The sequence below is a fragment of the Thermobia domestica genome, chromosome 12 (genome assembly GCF_964235325.1).
Source record: "Thermobia domestica chromosome 12, izTheDome1.hap1.1, whole genome shotgun sequence".
NCBI lineage: Eukaryota > Metazoa > Arthropoda > Insecta > Zygentoma > Lepismatidae > Thermobia > Thermobia domestica.
This window is the reverse complement of record NC_137465.1, coordinates 129,595,620-129,613,656: the sequence shown is the minus strand read 5'-3', so window position 1 is coordinate 129,613,656 and position 18,037 is coordinate 129,595,620.

The window sequence follows — 18,037 nt, the reverse complement described above, 5'->3', positions numbered from 1 at the left end:
ATCGCAACGGGTCCTGAACAGCCTTTGCCCTGCGAACTTCCAGGAGTGCTTCCAAAAGTTGGAACAACGCTGGGATTTTGGATACAAGCCGGAGGGGACTACTTTGAAGGTGCTGGAGGACATTAGAACGTAAGTATAGTTTTCTGATTTTTACAATGACATTCTCGGCATCTAGCATCTCGTATATTAACACACATTCGAGTCGGAGCCCATACCTGCGATGTTTTCCCCTCAAGTTGGCGGGTTTTGCGATACTTTCCGATTTTTATAAAAAACAGTGTAAAAACGTTAGAGCAGCGTTTCCCAACCTTTTTCAACTTGCGGCACACTACGGGTGTAACTTGAATTCTCGCGGCACACTCATAATTATTATTATTATTATTATTATTATTATTATTATTATTATTATTATTATTATTATTATTATTATTATTTGCAAATATAAAATACCATGGTAATTTTTTTCTGTGATTACTGATCTCCTTCTCACAGAGATGAAAGCTCGATCACTGGTTTTCCCCTATGCTAATTCATTTTGCTTACTTTTTATTCTAATTTTAAAATAGAAAACAATTGCAATGAAATATAGAACTCATATTTTTAAAAATACGTTTTCTTTTTTGAAAACTGTACCCAACTTTTCACTAAGAACGAAGATCACTACATAACGAACGAACAAACAAATGTCTGGTACTTTTAACTTTGCTGTTTTAACCAAAACCGGTGCATATTATTGCAATCACACAGCTTGCGATGCGTCGAAGTCAAAACACATCTGTTGAACAAAATGTTGTTCTGTCATTCACATGCGAATGAGTGCTCTACGAACGTTCACTTGACGCGTACTATACAAGTGCTTCCGTTTCTCGGTGTTAGTATAACTCTCAATTGAAGCGTAACATAGCAGCTAACTGTGGAAATGTGTACGAGCCAAAATACTGTCTGCTACCCAGTAATAGATGTAGAATAATATATTTGAATTACATTGTTTTTTTCCATGGTAGAAATTCATAGTAAAGTAAATACAAAAATATGCATTTGTTTCCTTTGTCTTGCAATTTGGTTGTTATAGAATTAATAATTTTGTTTCAATTTCCTCGCGGCACACCAGCGGTCCATTCGCGGCACACCAGTGTGCCGCAGCACAGCGGTTGGGAAACGCTGCGTTAGAGCAATAAAATATTTATTTTCTTGAAATATGAACTTAGTACTATAGAATACAACATTATCAACCTGTTTGGGTAAAACTCAATTCAAGGGTACACATCTGTTATCGTGATTTTCATAAGAAGATTTGCTTCTTTCCTGGAGATCGTTCCACCTGACCAATTAGTCATACTTGATTTTCCCACGCGAGATGATACGTGACTCTCCTCCCTCAGTTGTCATAGTTGTTATCGGCTCCAACCCCTAAGCGGTAAGACTTACACCATCTTATTTCAAAGGTACACATTTTAATCAGTTGTCAACTAGTTTACAGGCCAGTCAACATGGACACCTTTAAAAGAATTACAGGGGTACGTAGAGCTATCGCCACTTATGGACTGAAACAATTTCTTTTGACATGGCATCTAGTTCAAGCTTTGAAGTTCTGTGGTATCCTCGTCGGCAAAAGTGCCTTTACATCGCCGTGACGGATATGTGACCGTGCAGTACACCAAGGAAGGGATGGTTGCATAAGAAATTGTGATTAATTTTGAAGAGTTTTTATTTTGACTAGGGAAATAACGTATATGGAGTAAAGGCACATATATGAAGCATCAGTACACTGTCATTTCTGAAAAGATCCGTATTCTCAATTTTTCAATTTATTGTCTTGTATGTTAAATTAATAACTACGAACAATTGCTACTAGCGCTTTTCACTCTTCAGGAATTTACTATGACATGTTGGAGCTCCTCCGTGGCTAAGTGGTTAGCGTACGCTCCTTTGGCGTGGGAGACCTGGGTTCGATTCCCGGCGGGAGCTCATGTGGTTCGGATTCCACGTTAATCAGTAGGTCCACGTCTCATATAGCCTCGCTGCTGAAAGGGACGCTAAACTAAAATCAACTTAACTATGACATGTTCGCAGGACATTTTTCTAAGTCCTAAATGTGTGCGTGAATTATTTCACTCTTCTCACTGTCCTTATTTGAGAATGGAAACTGATTACGCTGAACGTGAATATGTTTCTCCGTCGGCCACCAAGGGCCGTAATAAATGTAAATGAGGTTCTTATTTTTAAATAAAACACAGAAGTATTTATTGTGTGTATAGCACAATATAATACAGTAACTAAACAGCATGATAATCACTGACGCCCGCAGGATTTTTTCCAACAGGGGTGAACAAAAGATCGATATAGAGTTTCTCGATTTATTGGCCTAAATATATATTAAAAGTCATAACATTTACCATTGATAGTGTATGTCGTCTTATTTTTTAAAATCGCCGCTGTAGCCTGTTTGTCAGAACATTCATCTCTAGATATGATGTAGAAAGGAGAGAAAGAAAGAGATATGCCCAGTGGCCTAACTAGTTTTACTGTGCCCTGGATCGATTCATTCGATTGATCATCGATTTGCTCATACCCGCCTGTCCCACGCATTTCAGCTGCTGCGTTATATATATATATATATATATATATATATATATATATATATACAGTGGCGGATCCAGGATATGATCAAGGGAGGGGCTAAACCATAATTTGCCGTTTTATCCAGTGTAAAGCTGAATCGAAGCCCATTTTATCCAGTGTAAACCTCAGCGTCAAGGGGGGGGCTATAGCCCCTTAGCCCCCCCTTAGATCCGCCCTTGTATATATATATATATATATATATATATATATATATACTACTGTTGGATATATGGGAGTGGCACAAAGTGCTTTCAAATGTAATACATACTGTGACGTAGTAATGAGTGGGTAAAAAAGATAAAAACAGAGAGATGGATGTGATAAACAAGATTACAGTGTAGTTGACCAATATGAAGTAAGAAGATTTAATATTTAGATTGAAATACAAGAAAGATAACTAGATTATTAGATTCGAATAATTTAATGCAACTCGAAATAAATAATGGTACAGATTCTGAATAAACTGGTGGAACAAAATAATTGTGTTATTTGATATTAAACATTTGGTGCAGTCGGTAGGATAAAATAAATCCAACAAGCAAATTATTAATTAGCACAATGATTTTATCGAAACCCGTTACGATTTCGTTACGATGTGAAAATCACGATATTAAATTTATTCTTGATACAGGTGCTATTGTTTCTGCTATTAGTAGGAAGCAAAAACAGCAATGGTTTCCATTAAAACCGGTAATGAAATTTCAATATACATTAAGAAATGCAGATACAACATCCATTGCTACTATGGGTTATATTGAGATCGTGGTTACCTTTCAGAATCAAAACTTTAATCTGCCGTTAGTCATTCTTCAACATGATATGCCAATACCCATAATGGGCCGCGATTGGTTAGATGTTTTAACGCCGATATGGAGGCAGCAATCTGTTGGTAATTTTTAGAACCAAAATATGTTAGCACCTGTGTTGGAAGCAAGAAATGACCCAGAATATCTTCATCAGAAAATTTTACAGGATTTTAAATTAGTATTTTCTGAATGTATTGATAACCCAGTGCAAGGATATAAAGTCACGATACCCATAAGAGAAGATTCCATACCAATATTCAGGAAAGCCTATGAAATACCGAATGCTCTAATGGGTGCAGTTAAAGAAAAGTTAGACAAGTTATGTAAGTTAAACATTTTGCAGAAAGTGGAGTTTTCGGATTGGGCGACGCCTATGGTGGTAGTTCGGAAAAAGAATGGGGATATACGTCTATGTTTTGACTTCAAGCAGACAGTTAATCGTTATACGGAAAAGTGTGCTTATCCTATCCCTAAAATTAAGGATATCTTAAATAAGGTGGTGGGAGCAAGGTATTTCGTGGTTTTGGATCTCAGCAATGCGTATTTACAATTAGAGGTTGACGAGAAATCGACTAAATATTTGGTTATAAATACTCCTTGGGGACTTTTTCGACAATCTAGATTACCTTTTGGTTTAAATTGTTCACCTCAAATATTTCAACGTTTTATGGACCAGATACTACAAGAATGTGACGGTATTGCAACGTATTTGGATGATATTCTAATTTGGGGTCAAACTGTGGAGGAGTGTTATGACAGGACAGTAAAAGTGTTAGAAAAATTTAAGGAATTCAATGTGAAGGTGCGTGAAGACAAAAGTGTTTTTTTAGTCCAAAAATAACGTATTTAGGATATGATTTGGATGGAGACAATATTTCACCGGCTAAATCAAAATTAGAACCTATTTTAAATATTCAGCCGCCAACTAGGGTTCAGGAGTTACAATCGTTTTTAGGAATGGTTAATTTCTACCATCGGCATATTCCCGGTTTGTCTATGAAAATTCCTAATCTGTTGAATTTACTGCATAAAGGTGTGAGATGGAAATGGGAACAAGAACATCAGAATGAATTTGAGTTAATTCAAAGGAGTATTGCGTCAGCACAAGTTTTACATCCTTTTAAGGAAAATGAGGAGGTGTTCATTATGACTGACGCTTCGCCCACAGGTGTAGGAAATGTACTGTTGAACCGGAGTAATAATCAGTTCCAAACGGTTGAATGTGCGTCTGCAACGCTGTCAAATGCCGAACGAAATTACTCCCAATTTGAAAGCACTTTGTGCCACTCCCATATATCCAACAACTACCAATATACAAAGTTTTTTTTATTAAGAAATCTAAGTTTTTACTTATCTTTTTCCAAAGTTATCACTACATACTTAACTCGTAACTACTATCGTGGGGTCAAATTTGATCTCAGCAAACACATTTCTAGCTGTGGACAAAATATATATATTTTGTTTCACTGAGGCTTCAGCCGTCTATTCTCAGTTGACCCTGCTAGGGGGCCGTGGTGGCTCAATGGTAGAGCGTTCACCTTTGGTGCATGGGGTCTTGCGTTCGATCCCAGCCCGCGCAAAATGAACCTTGTGCTGGATAAACACCGTGTGCGTGTATTTTCTCGGGGTTCTCCCGTTTTCTCCCACTTCCTTCATTCCACCATTTCATTCATTTCTCATAATCGCCGTCTCCTTTAGCTTAGCCGGCATAAACGTGGGACGTAAAACTTATTGCATTTTTGCAGTTGATCTTGAGATCTCGTATCGACTAGGTGTTCGTGTCCATGCGTTTTGTTGTTTCGATGGTTTCTGGATAGTACTTCGATGTTTCGAAATTTCCCCCAGTTTAGTACTTGCGCTATACGTTTTCTGCATTACATTTTTTCCTGTGGTTTTCTTGGGGAATGTTACGGAGATGTGTGCACAACTCCGAACTGGCATATCATGCAGGTGGTTCCTTTAAATTTTCTACAGAATATTGAACATTGCATGCTTAAATAGCCTTGTTTTTTACTATCTTTCCAAAGAACCAAGAAGGCTTCAGAGACGAGACTTCATGATAAGTATTAGGATTACTCTCATTCAAGATCACCTAAAAGTAAGGGGCGAATGCGGGACAACTTTCTCGTAGGCTTCGGCAGTCATTGTTAGAGCAACTGGTGGGAACATCAATGAAGACCGTCCGCAAACAGATTCTCCAGCTAAAAGGAAGAGATGCGCATCCTCTTTGAATCTGTGGTCGACGAGGAAGATAACTTTGCATCGTCGACACTGGCGAACTTCAAATGCACGAAGCATCCTGGATCCCTAAAAAAGAGGTCGATGTTATTTCTTTAGATCCTGTTTTACCTGCATCTTCCTTGTCAGTATTTCCTCTTTGTCATTATCTGACCTAAAAGGATAGGTGCGATCTCCTTGGGAAAACGACAGTATGCAGTTTTGAAGAATTAGGACTGTTAATTAAGCAATCTTATAGGGTTAAAATATTGCCATCTTACCATTTTCTAATACGTACCGGTACTTTGATTTATTTGCGGAAAACACTACAAATATATTCAGAATAAAAGCATTTTGTAATAAAAGTCCTGCCATTAAAAATAGTTTTTATTATAATAACTCCCAAAATAAGCAAAATTGGTGAAAAATCAAAAATCCAAAAGTGTTACGTAACGAAAGGGGGAGCGGTTCAGCCTTGTGTTACGAAATGCGAAAAGGGGGTGGGAGGGGGTAAAAATTGGTCAAAAATAGCGTTCCGTAATATGTGGACGGCTCCATAAGACTAAACATTGTGTGTATTGATAGGTAGCCAAGGAGGTCCGTAGCCAGCCCAAAAATATGAGGAAGGCGGTCAAGCTAGGGGGCCAATCAACCATATTATATTTCATCACTATATTATAGTAGTTAATTTTCAAGCCTACCGTGAATAATTTAGGGTGACAGTAAAGCTTTAGGGGGGCCCGTCTCCCTGTGGATACGGGCCTGTAGCCAAGCAACTGATGAAACACAAAGCATCAATTGTCAGTTTTTTGAATGACAAGTTACATTTTCTCAACACTAATAATTGAATGCTTTCCTTATATGAAAATAAGTTTATTTTCATACTTTATTATTTTCGGATAACAAAAATTTCATCTATGTATGTTGTTTCGCTTTGTAATAATCTATTACCAAAAGACAATTAGTCAAAAAAAATATTTTGAAAATATTTTTTGTCCCCAAAACTAGTTAAATCCATTAAAGTATAGCACTAGTAAACGGTCCACAATCAACTGCTAATGGTAATACGTTTTAACAAATTTTAATTTCTAAACAAATAATGGGGTTAAATCTGATCTCACGATAGTACTTATGCAGTATAAAAATAACGATATTAGTGAAGAGTTAATATGAATTGTTAATAGGAAATCAAATTAAAAATAGTTTACCGTACATAATCTAATCTCTTTTCTGCTATTAAGTTCAAAGGCTTGACGTCAAGTAACAAACACAGGACATTGTTGGGGGTGGTGCTATATGCACCACTTAATCTCATCAGAATGTTTATTTGTGGTCTGATAAAGTTTCCTTTTATTCTCTTGTATTGAAGCAATCTGTGCACCCACATGCTAGATCCGTAAATCATTGTAGCGCATAGCAGGGTTTCGTGATACAATTTTAATATTTTGGTAGGCAATTTATATTTATTTTTACCTAGGGTTATCAATTTATTTGTCACCTTGTTTCCTCTCGTAACGATTTTTTGAATGTGTTTACCATAGTTCAGATTTTCATCAATTGTTATCCCTAGATATCTAAATTTTTTAACTCTGTCTTAACAATTTTATGATTGCCTAGTTTTGTTTGTGGGTCTCTATTCAATTTTCTACCGAAAAGCATGTATTTTGTTTTTTGACTGTTAATTTTAGTTTATTTTCTTGACACCAATTTTTTTAGCTCTTCAACCATTGCATTTGTTTTCATTTCTATTCTCTTCTTGAATTGGCTGATAGTATTATCGCAATATCATCTGCACATGCTGTTGTTTTGTCTGTTAGATTGTTAGCATTTAATTTTTCCAGGCAGGGTTGTGTCAAAATGTCCCACATTAAGGGTCCTAGTGTTCAGCCCTGTGGGTAGCCTTTTTCATTACGAATTTGCAACTCCTCTTCCTCCATTTGTACTGAGATCCTTCTGTTCCGAAAGTAGTTTTTAATTATATTTATCAAGTAGATTGGCATTTCTAGTTTAACTAATTTATCGACCAATGATGGGACCCATAGGTTGTCAAATGCTCCCTCTATGTCTACGTAGGGCGACAGGACATATTTACTTTCTGAATTACTCATTCGTATTTGCTCTATGTACTCATTCAGAGCGTGTTCTGTTGATCTGCCCGCTCTGAAGCAAACTGTAGTGTATCTTCACTCATATTCCTATATTCGTTAATCCTATTTGCTATAATCTTTTCGTATATTTTACTTATGTTTTTAGCAGGCAAATTGGGCGATATGAGCTTACATCAGTTGGGTCCCTGTCTTCGTTTTTTAGCAGGATTATTAATTTTGACATTTTCCATGATACCAGAAATTCTTGTCGTTGTAGTAGTACATTGCAAAGTCTTGTCAGGTACGGGGTCCATACTTCTCTATTTTTCGTGTAGACTTCATTTGGTATTTCATCCAATCCTGGTGCTTTTTCTGTTTTTAGTTTCCTAATGATGTTTTCGATTTCTTCATTTGTTGCCATGTCTTCATTATTTACCTGTTCTACTTGTGTCGGCTCTTCGAATTTTCTTTTTATTCGTTTCTGATCTTCTGTTTCATCTTCCATTTTATTCTTCGGGAAAAAACTTTTGTGTTAAATTTTCAATGGTTTCCTTTCTAGTTACTGTATAAGATCCATCATTTTTTCTTAACGTGCAAAGTGTTAAGGGGTTTATTTTCTTCATTATTAATTTGTATGGAAATCCCCACTGATCAAACCGTATGTTTTTGGCTAGGAATAGTTCCCAGCTTCTTTTCTTTGCTTCTATGATTTCTGTCTCATACTCTTCTTTGGCATTTCTATAAGCTAAGAGTCTTCTTTCTTTCAAATTTGGAATTGTTGTGGCTTGGTAACTTTTTCTTTTTGCTCGCACGATTTTTCTTAATCTTTCCAATTTAGGTGACCAAAAATCGCTGTATCCTACTCTCTGCGTGGTTTTAGGGGTGGATGCCTCTATTGCCAATTTAGTAGCCTGTTCAATTTTTTGTACCAATTCGTCACTGCTTTTATCTATGTCCAATTGTGGTAGGGTAAGCTTCTTTTTAAAAATTTTCCAATTTATCTTTTTAATGTTTAGTTTTTCTTTGTTCTTACTGGGTGTATTTAGTTCCATGCTAAATATTATTTCGTGATTGCTTGTTGTTTCTCGATCCCATGTATGCCAATCTGTAATGTTATCAACTAAATTTGGGGTACAGAGTGTTATATCAATATAATATTCTCCTCGGAAGCCCACAAACGTTGGTTTGTTTGCAGTATTTACGATTACTAATCCATTCTGGGCTATGAAATCTTCCATAATTTCTCCTCTTGTATCTGTAGAGAGTGATCCCCAAGCAGTGCTCTTAGCATTCGAGTCTAGAACAAACAATACTCTCTTTTCAGGATTCTGCCAAATGATTTGTTGAAGTTTACCTATAAATATTTCAATGTCTTTGCTATACTGCAAATATGAATTGACTATCCAAAAGGTGTCTGTTCCTTTCGTTATTTCTAAACAGATTATCCAATTGTTACAATATTGTAAAAGTTTTAAAGCTTCAATGTTCCTGTTCATTATTACTCTAGCTGCTTCGGGTTCTTCACCTTCGTATATGATTTTAACGTGTTAACGTTACAATTGTGTTAACGTGTTATGCATATTTGGTATAAACGTAGGCATCCATCCCCGTTTTACTGTAGTCGAAACAAATCCTGCTATGCGCAGTCTTATAGACATTATCTAGATCCCAGTGGATGCCTCTTCTTTCGTATATCTCATCTATTAGATCTAGCAACTCCCATCCATTAGCTGCCAGATCAAATGTTCTTAATTCCAATCTATCTATTTTTTCTAAGACCGGATATGTAATCGTTCTTCCTTTTCGTGGACTTAAAAGGTATACTCGCCCTGCAAGACTTATATGCCGGGCTTTACTTTGATGAATAAGGATAACCACAGTACACGGTGTGGCACGAAAGTTGTAGTCTACGCCTCTGCTATGCGACGTTGCCAAGTGACGTCTAATATTTTAGTGCGATCAGTAAAAAGAATCACAGACAAATACACGTGTTGGACAGCTGGGTTTATACACATCAGGCTTGACTTTTGTTTGTTGAGAATAGCACCTGAAATCCACTCATAATTCAATATGAGGGTTTCAACACGTGACAGTTCTTGTGGGTTGTTAACCCTTTGGAGTTCTAGTACCTATTTTTTAGGTACTAAAGTAGTGTCTTCATTACTCGATTAAAAAGAACCAATAAAGCTTTTTACTTTAATTTTTTGTTTCTTCAAGTCTAGAGGCATTGTAGAACACATTAAGTATGGTTTCACGCCTTCCTGCGTCGAGACATAGGAGGTGATGACGTCATAACTTTAAATATATTTTGTTGTTAGGCCTATTTTTATTTTTTGGCGGGCTTACTTTTGCATCTAGAAGATTGAAATTTTACGCAAACATTCAGTCCACCGAGCAGTATTTATCAGATTTTTTCAGATATCTGCATTAACACAGGGGGGCCATAGGGGCAAAAATGTAAAAAAATATTTCTTAACCAAAAAATCCCTTTTTCAGTGATTTTCACGCCTTAGATACACGATGGAAACATGTGAATGGTACCGCCTAAAAAGGCAGTTCTATTCTGAAGAGAACGATGTACGACTCACGATCCTAGGGTAAATAGGGATGTCTCAAGGAAATTTCTACCCAAGATCCTGTTTTATGCGGGAATATGGGTTATTGTGGGTATATTCTTTTTTGGTGGGCTTACTTTTGCACCTAGAAGATTGAAATTTGGACAAATATATAGTCCACCGAATAGTATTTATGAGATTTTTCAGATCTCTACGTTAAAACAGGGGGGCAAAAATTTTAAAAGGATATTTTAACGAAAAGTCCCTTTCTTCGAGATTTTCCCGCCTTAGATACATGATGGAGACATGTGAATCGTACCGTTTGAAAGGTAGTTCTATTCTGAAGAGAATGATCGGCGAACCATGATCCTAGAATAAACAGGAATGTCTCAGGAAATTTTTTACCTGAGATCAGGGTTTTTGCGGTAACCTCGGGCCGGGCATTGTGAGGATTATTGATAAATTAAATATTTTTCCTGCCCTTACTATTCAAGATAGAAACTTGAAATTTTGTATACACATTTAGTATTTTTCAGTTGATTTCCAGGTTTCCGTTTACACGGAGGTCCAGAGGGCTAATTTAAAAAAAAAATCAGGGAAAATTCTGATTTCCCTCAAAACTTCTCACTTCAGGGACCAGCCATGTTTACAAAACAAATACTCATTACATTCCCATAATCCTACCATGGAGTAACCTTGCGCTAAGTACATAGTTCCCTCCGCTTGCCAAATAGTTCCATGTTTAGAACCGTCTGTATAAGAAAATAAACACAACTTTCGATCTCCTTATTCATTACCAAGCACACAAACAAGCAAATTATTCATTTCTTCTCGGTAAATTTTCAAAATTTTGTTAGAAACGGATGACCAACTTTGGAACTTAACTCTAATAATTATCAAAAACACTAGTTCTCAAACTCGTAGTTTTCCAAACAACTTTATTTTTCCCCTATAATGGAAGCATGCTGGTTTGATATAGAAGTTGATATATTCAGCTTCTTTCAAACTGATGATTAACAATCCAATTAACTAATTAACAATACTATTTAGTAACCATATGTTTGTTTAAAGTATATAAAATTCCTTCACGTAGCTTGTGAAACATTAGAGTCTACATACATTAACAGGAGAATACTGTTTGCAACACACACAGCTATAGAATCTGCACTTAAAACACATACAATGTGCCTGCGGATAAATAACTGAATATCTTACGTCCTCATTCACTGAAACAGTAAAACTAGTAACATGTCTCTCATCAGAAACCGCCACTTGTTTTCTAGATGTCACAGTTTGGAAAGCAGATCGAAATCTCGAACTAAAATTCTCATTTTGGTCCAAATACAACACAAGCAATAATCTCAGTGAATCTGGAACTGGGGTATTGACGCTTTTAACAATAGGCATGATCTTGTGTTTACGACTTTCGTCGGTTAAAGCATTTCGTAATACGTGAGAACAAAATTCATCCTCGGTAAAACTTTTAGTTACATAAAAAATTATTTTAGTAGAACGATCACTAAGTAATTCATAAATTTCAAACAGGTCAGAACCAATTTTTACAAATTCTTCAACTGAACACCCTACTAAATTATACTTGTTTTCCCAATCGTTTTTTAAAGCACGTACTTCCACATAGTCATATTGCGAACAAATTATACAAAAATCATACGCACTAATTTCATTTGTGTTTCCTTTGTTTATATGAACACTATCAACTGTCGGAGATAAATTATTATCTTGTTTCGTATCTGATGATTTGCTTTCGTGCGTTTTCGGTGAATTCAAGAAGTTATTGTTTCTTCCTTTAATTTGGATGGTTTCTGGAAGTTCTTTTTCAGAGGGTATTTCTGAACTATTCTCCATTACGAATCTAGGCAACAATCAAGCACATCCAGTATGTAAGAGTGTGCTACCTTCGAGAGAATTACAGCATAAAATAGTCAAATTTAACATTGATATCAATGAAGTTTTCAATGATAATAACAAAAAATATATATTTTCTAGAAGAATGTGTCAAATTGTTTAAGCTGAACGAAAATTTGAAAACATAAACTGAACGATATTCTGAAATATGATGATAAAAAGTGATCTTAACAGTCACTGTACTTTTTATTAATAGAGATTTCAATCCATTTCAAGCTATTGTGCTATTAAGGCAATAAGTAAGAACGAACGCACAATCACTATCCTATACACTTCTCAAAATTGATTTCTTTCCTTCACTGTTGTTCATATCTTTTCTGAGTTTCAGAAACAACATAAAACCGTTGCTTTAAGCTTCTAAGTATGTCCATAAACTTTGATTTGCTTTCATTAGCTGTGTTAAAATGAAAATTTCACATTTCCAGTGAGCATGATTATGGAATGAGCTGAAGTATTTTATGTGATTATAGCATTCCCTAACATTCCATAGCACTCACTTCATAGTTCTAATGTATATCCTGTAAGTACAATGCTCTTTGTCATACACTGTCTAGATTCCGCAAAATATATAAATGTATATGAAGCAAAATGAAACTATAAATTAATTTTATTATCATAATATCAGTTGAATATCTACTAGACAACTACTTTTTTATTTCATTTTAATATTATAAACTTTGATTATAGTTTTCCATGATTTTATGAACTTATTTTCTGCTCCTATTCTCCTCAAGGTAGACTTCCTCTTAAAAACGGGTTTAATTGATAATTTCAGATAACGTTCACTGTTCACTTGTAATGAATCTTCAATATAATCAATGTTGCTTTGAAACTTGAAGATAGGCAGCTACATCGTTTCACTGATTTCAATGGACTCCAAATACAAGCTGTATCCGATTTGGAGAAATTATAATTATCTGAAATTAGAGAACAAAGTGGATTAGAAAAAAAGAACATGTAAATATATTACGGATGTTTTCTAGATTTGAAATAAGGAAGTAATATAATATTCAATTGGTAATAACTGATATTAAAATAAGATGAGAAATGCATCGAAAACAAAATATAGTTTGAAATTCGAATTCTTCAGAGCAGACGTAAACGCACTGTATTTAAAATAAAATATATTAACGATTTTGTGGTTCTGGCTCCGCCCGGTCCCCACATTGCTCGGCGTACGGCCTCGCATCTCTTACGTATTAGCCTTTGCATCAACAGTGAATTTTGTGCATTTGCTCTTCATATTTCCTGAATTTAGCCATTCCTTTCAATTTCAAACTGTGGTTTCGCAGTGATTTTTTATGCACTGTCGGAATAATTTCACATGTGTCACAACAATCTTTCTTTTTAAAATAAGAACTTAACAGCGAGGGTGCGACCTCCTCGCTATGTGCGCCCTTCATCCATCGCGACCTAGACATCGAGGTAGCGACCGCGACTTAAACCTCGACCTCGATCGCGAGGTATCTTTGGCATGTCCCTACCCTTATTGATCAAAGCAAATATTTTCATGAATCTAGAATAAAAGATGGAAAGGAAGGGAAGGGGAAAAGATATAACACTTTTAAGCAAGAGTACAATAAAAAAATATCCGTATTATTAAGAAAGAGATGCAAGACATTATTTGCAATGAAATTAGAAAATTTAACCTATTTTCTGTACTAATGGATACGATAATGGATGTTTCTAGTTTTGGCCACTGTGTAATAGTAATTTGATAGATTTTGGAAGCAGGAGTGAAGGAAAGAGTATAGTAACATGCAAATATTTTCATGTGAAGACTATAATTTTTTTAAACTGGAGTTCGCAGACTTTAAAAACGCACTATACTTTTATGATTTTCCTTGTGTTGTAGTGCCCACTACATCCTTAATAATTTTGTCCGTAATATTTATAACCTTAGTACTTTTTCTTTCATTGATCTGGCCTTTCTGTAAAAAAGGTTCCATCTTCCCTTGCAGTTGAAGGAGAGTGACGTGAGGTTGTTCGAACATGGCGGATTGCCGGCAGAAGTTGTAGCGTGTGAATTCCAAATGAATCACATAGTTTTCTTTTAGTTTTGGATCTACAGCATATATCTGCAGTAGTGCTTGAAAACTTTAATATTTGAACGGACGAAGGGCGTAAATAATGGTTTTTAAAAATGTGAAATTTGTACCACTTTCGGGTTAATGTAAACTATTACAGTCAACAAGTTTAGCACATGTTAACTAATTACTGTATTAACTATTTTAAAGTGAGAAGTGTCTTTTTCCGCCAGAAATCCAAGTAAGTGATATTGGTGGTACTGTGATCTTCTTATGGGACAATTGCAGTTCGAAAAATTAACAATTATCTTATCTTGAAACTAATCTTTGACATTTTCTTCACATCTTCTAGCGAAATCATGCTTGTGTAAACCTCTAGTGAAGCCCAATGCCCTTTCGACCTAATTTAGCCTCGTTATTCTACTTTCATAGCAGCAGTGCTATGTGTCATTTGCAACATTATTTCATACATCACTTTAAATATTTTAACATTAGCTGTACTAATATCCGTGTGTGTTAAGGAGTAAGTATTTGTTCATTTTCTACTTGTGATGGTCATACCTGAAGAAGTTATTTCGTTTTTTCGTTCAACATGAGTTTACACCTGATTAACATTGGCAATTACCACAAGTGTCTGTATTACGTCACCAAATCTTCAGGGTATCAGCTTACTTTCGGACTAAGTCAGTTATTTAATATGAGCTTTTGTTCTTTTTTTTTTTTTTTGAAGCAGTTAACTTTACTGGCTATTGGTTAAGGAATATAAAGCAACTGTACCTTTTTTCATCTTCGAGTTACTATACCTGTCACTTAGCCTTCGTACTAAGCAATTTATTAGTTATGGAACCGTCCTTATGGTTTGCTTAGCCTTCGTACTAAGCCATTTATTAGTTATGGAACCGTCCTTATGGTTTGCTTAGCCTTCGTACTAAGCCATTTATTAGTTATGGAACCGTCCTTATGGTTTGCTTAGCCTTCGTACTAAGCCAGTTCTTGATTACGGGTCTTTACCCCAAGAGAAGATGTTAGTTTCTGTCATCTTTCGTTGTGGAAGACTATTTTGAAGTGTCAACGATTTACTTCGAGAGTTCTTGACTTTCATATCAAGCCTTTTTATGTCTACAGGAGTGCGCCTACGTCCTAAGCAGTTCAGCTTTATTTGTACTTTGTCATGGATTGCAACACTGAGTATTATGTACGGCTTCAAGTCGGGTATTACTCTCACCGGGGCGGTAGTGAGAGTATATTTTCTAATTATTTAAAGATGGAACCTTTGGCTATTAAGGAGATTCTGATTGTAAATGTTGTAAACAAAACATTAAGTGAAACTATGCGTCAAATATTAATGTCATAAGAAAAATCTGTGTTCAGGCAAGAGCGCTCTTAATATCTTCATGTTTGGTGTACGCATTTTCAAGTGTTTTTGCTAACATTTCTTTTTTTGCATTTATTCTGTTTTGCCTTTTTTTTTTTTTTGTCTTTGTACATTCACGCGTAAGTGTTCAATACTACTAGTTATTCTACTCACAGAGAAGTACTTAATTTAAATAACTTTATACCATTTGTAGTAAGATATGAGTCTGTTATTATAGTTTTTGATATAGCTTCTTGTCTTGCTGTGGTGTATAATTCTGTTGTATCAAGGAATTTTGTGTCATACTTATTTTGGATAATCAGGCTATAGTTGTGTGATTTATCTTCGTAAAAGGCGAAGAAAGGGAGAAAGAAATTTATAACTGCATTTAAAATTTCATAAGTTATATTTATTTATTTTATTTTGTTTTCTTTCACTTTTGCTGGTATCATGTAATTGTTTAAACTCCAGAGTGTAAAGCTTTCTTGCTAAATAATAAAAAGACAAACAAAGTTCCTGTGTTTAGGTATTAATGTTACAACTTTGTTTCAGGTTACATTGGACGGAACCAATAGTTAAACCTGTAGAGCTCACGGGGATAGTACAAGATGAGAATGTGCGAGAAGAGGGTTTCCTCTTACCTACTCGTATGATTAAGTGAAAGGTAGCCTCGTTTAAGTTTGGTTTTATCCGTTCGCTTCCTTAATGGTCGCAATTAAAGTTCTTGTTTTTACAGTTCATCATCTTCTCTGAGTCTTCCTGCGCTCATCAATAATAGCAGGATGGCAACCCGACTTTATTTCAGTGTTTCCTCACTGAAGGGTGATAGTATCTTAGAACCTTTGAGTAGTTCGGGGCACTACAGTGTATGTGATAATAACTGATCAGGGCTCACAAATCACTTCCAATCTATAGAAGGAATACTGTAGCCAATATCATAAATCATCAGATGACTTCATCGTATTCACCCATGACAACGGGCAAGGGTAAAAGTGGATCTGAAAAAGTAGGGGGACGGATGTATTTGGTCTAGGAATTAATTCGTGCGGGTGGACAAGAGATGGCGCAACCAACGGAGCGTCCCACAGTTCCGTGTATCCACACATGTGTTGCAAACCCCTGTCATCGCGTATCGTTCGTAGTATAGGGCAGTGGATTAAAGCGTCAACAACACCAGTTTGTAGTTAAGTGAACATGGCGCAATTTGTGCCTGATAAAGTGTTTTTGCGGGGTGTCCTGCTGCATTACTTTAACATGCAGAAAAGTGCGACTGAAAGTCATCGTATTTTGGTGGAAGTGTATGGTGACCATGCTCTAGCTGAGCGAACGTGTCACAAGTGGTTTGCACGGTTTAGAAGTGGTGATTTCGGCTTGGCAGACCAAGAGCGAGCTGGACAGCCAAAAAAATTTCAAGACGAAGAATTGACAGCATTGCTCGAGCAGGATTCGTGTCAAACGCAGGAACAACTTGCAGCAGCATTAGGCGTTGATCAAACAACAGTCTCCAAACGCTTGAAAGCCATGGGAATGATTCAAAAGATGTCACATTGGGTTCCACATGAATTGAAAGACAGACGTTGAAAGACGAAAAACCATTTGCGAATTGCTGCTTCAACGACAGAGCAGAAAGGGGTTTCTGCATCGAATTATTACGGGTGATGAGAAGTGGATCCATTACGAGAACCCTAAACGATGGGAAGTTTTACCCCACCCGCCGTATTCACCAGACGTTGCTCCTTCGGACTACTACTTGTTCGATTGCATGAACAACGATTTGATTGGACAGCGGTTTACTTCTTCAGAAGATATCGAAACATGGGTCTCTGACTGGATCGCTTCCAAGGATGAGGACTTCTTTCGCCACGGAATCCGTACATTGCCTGACAGATGGGCGAAAGTGGTGGCTAGCGATGGACAATATTTTTCTTAAGGTATTTATGTATTTTGTGTTTGTACTACAGCTTCAATGTGTGCGTACCAACCTCACGAATTAATTCCTAGACCAAAAAATAGTCACGCCGTCCTCTGTGCCTATCTTTGCCCATTGTAATTTTTCAGGAAGTGGAGGAACTCCACTGATATTTTTTGGAAGTGGGGGACGACGTCTTCTCGCGTTCCCCCTCACTTTTACCCCGCTGACAACGCGTTGATTAAGAGAGATCGAGACTTGAACCGGATACTTCAAGTGAAGGATAGTGGAGATCACACTTAATGGAGGAGGTCTTTCCAAGAAACCCAATATCTCCTTAACAATATATTTTGTATGGTTGAAGTTTCCAGATCATACTGAGTTGTTGAAAGCTTCAAGAGACACCATCAGTGGCCGCCTTCAGTATAAAAGACAGACATTTTATGATAGATTGAACTCCAGGAAAAACTAGGTGAAACACGATCATTCGAACGAATCAACCTACCTTGTGAGCACATGGCTCGGTAATGATAA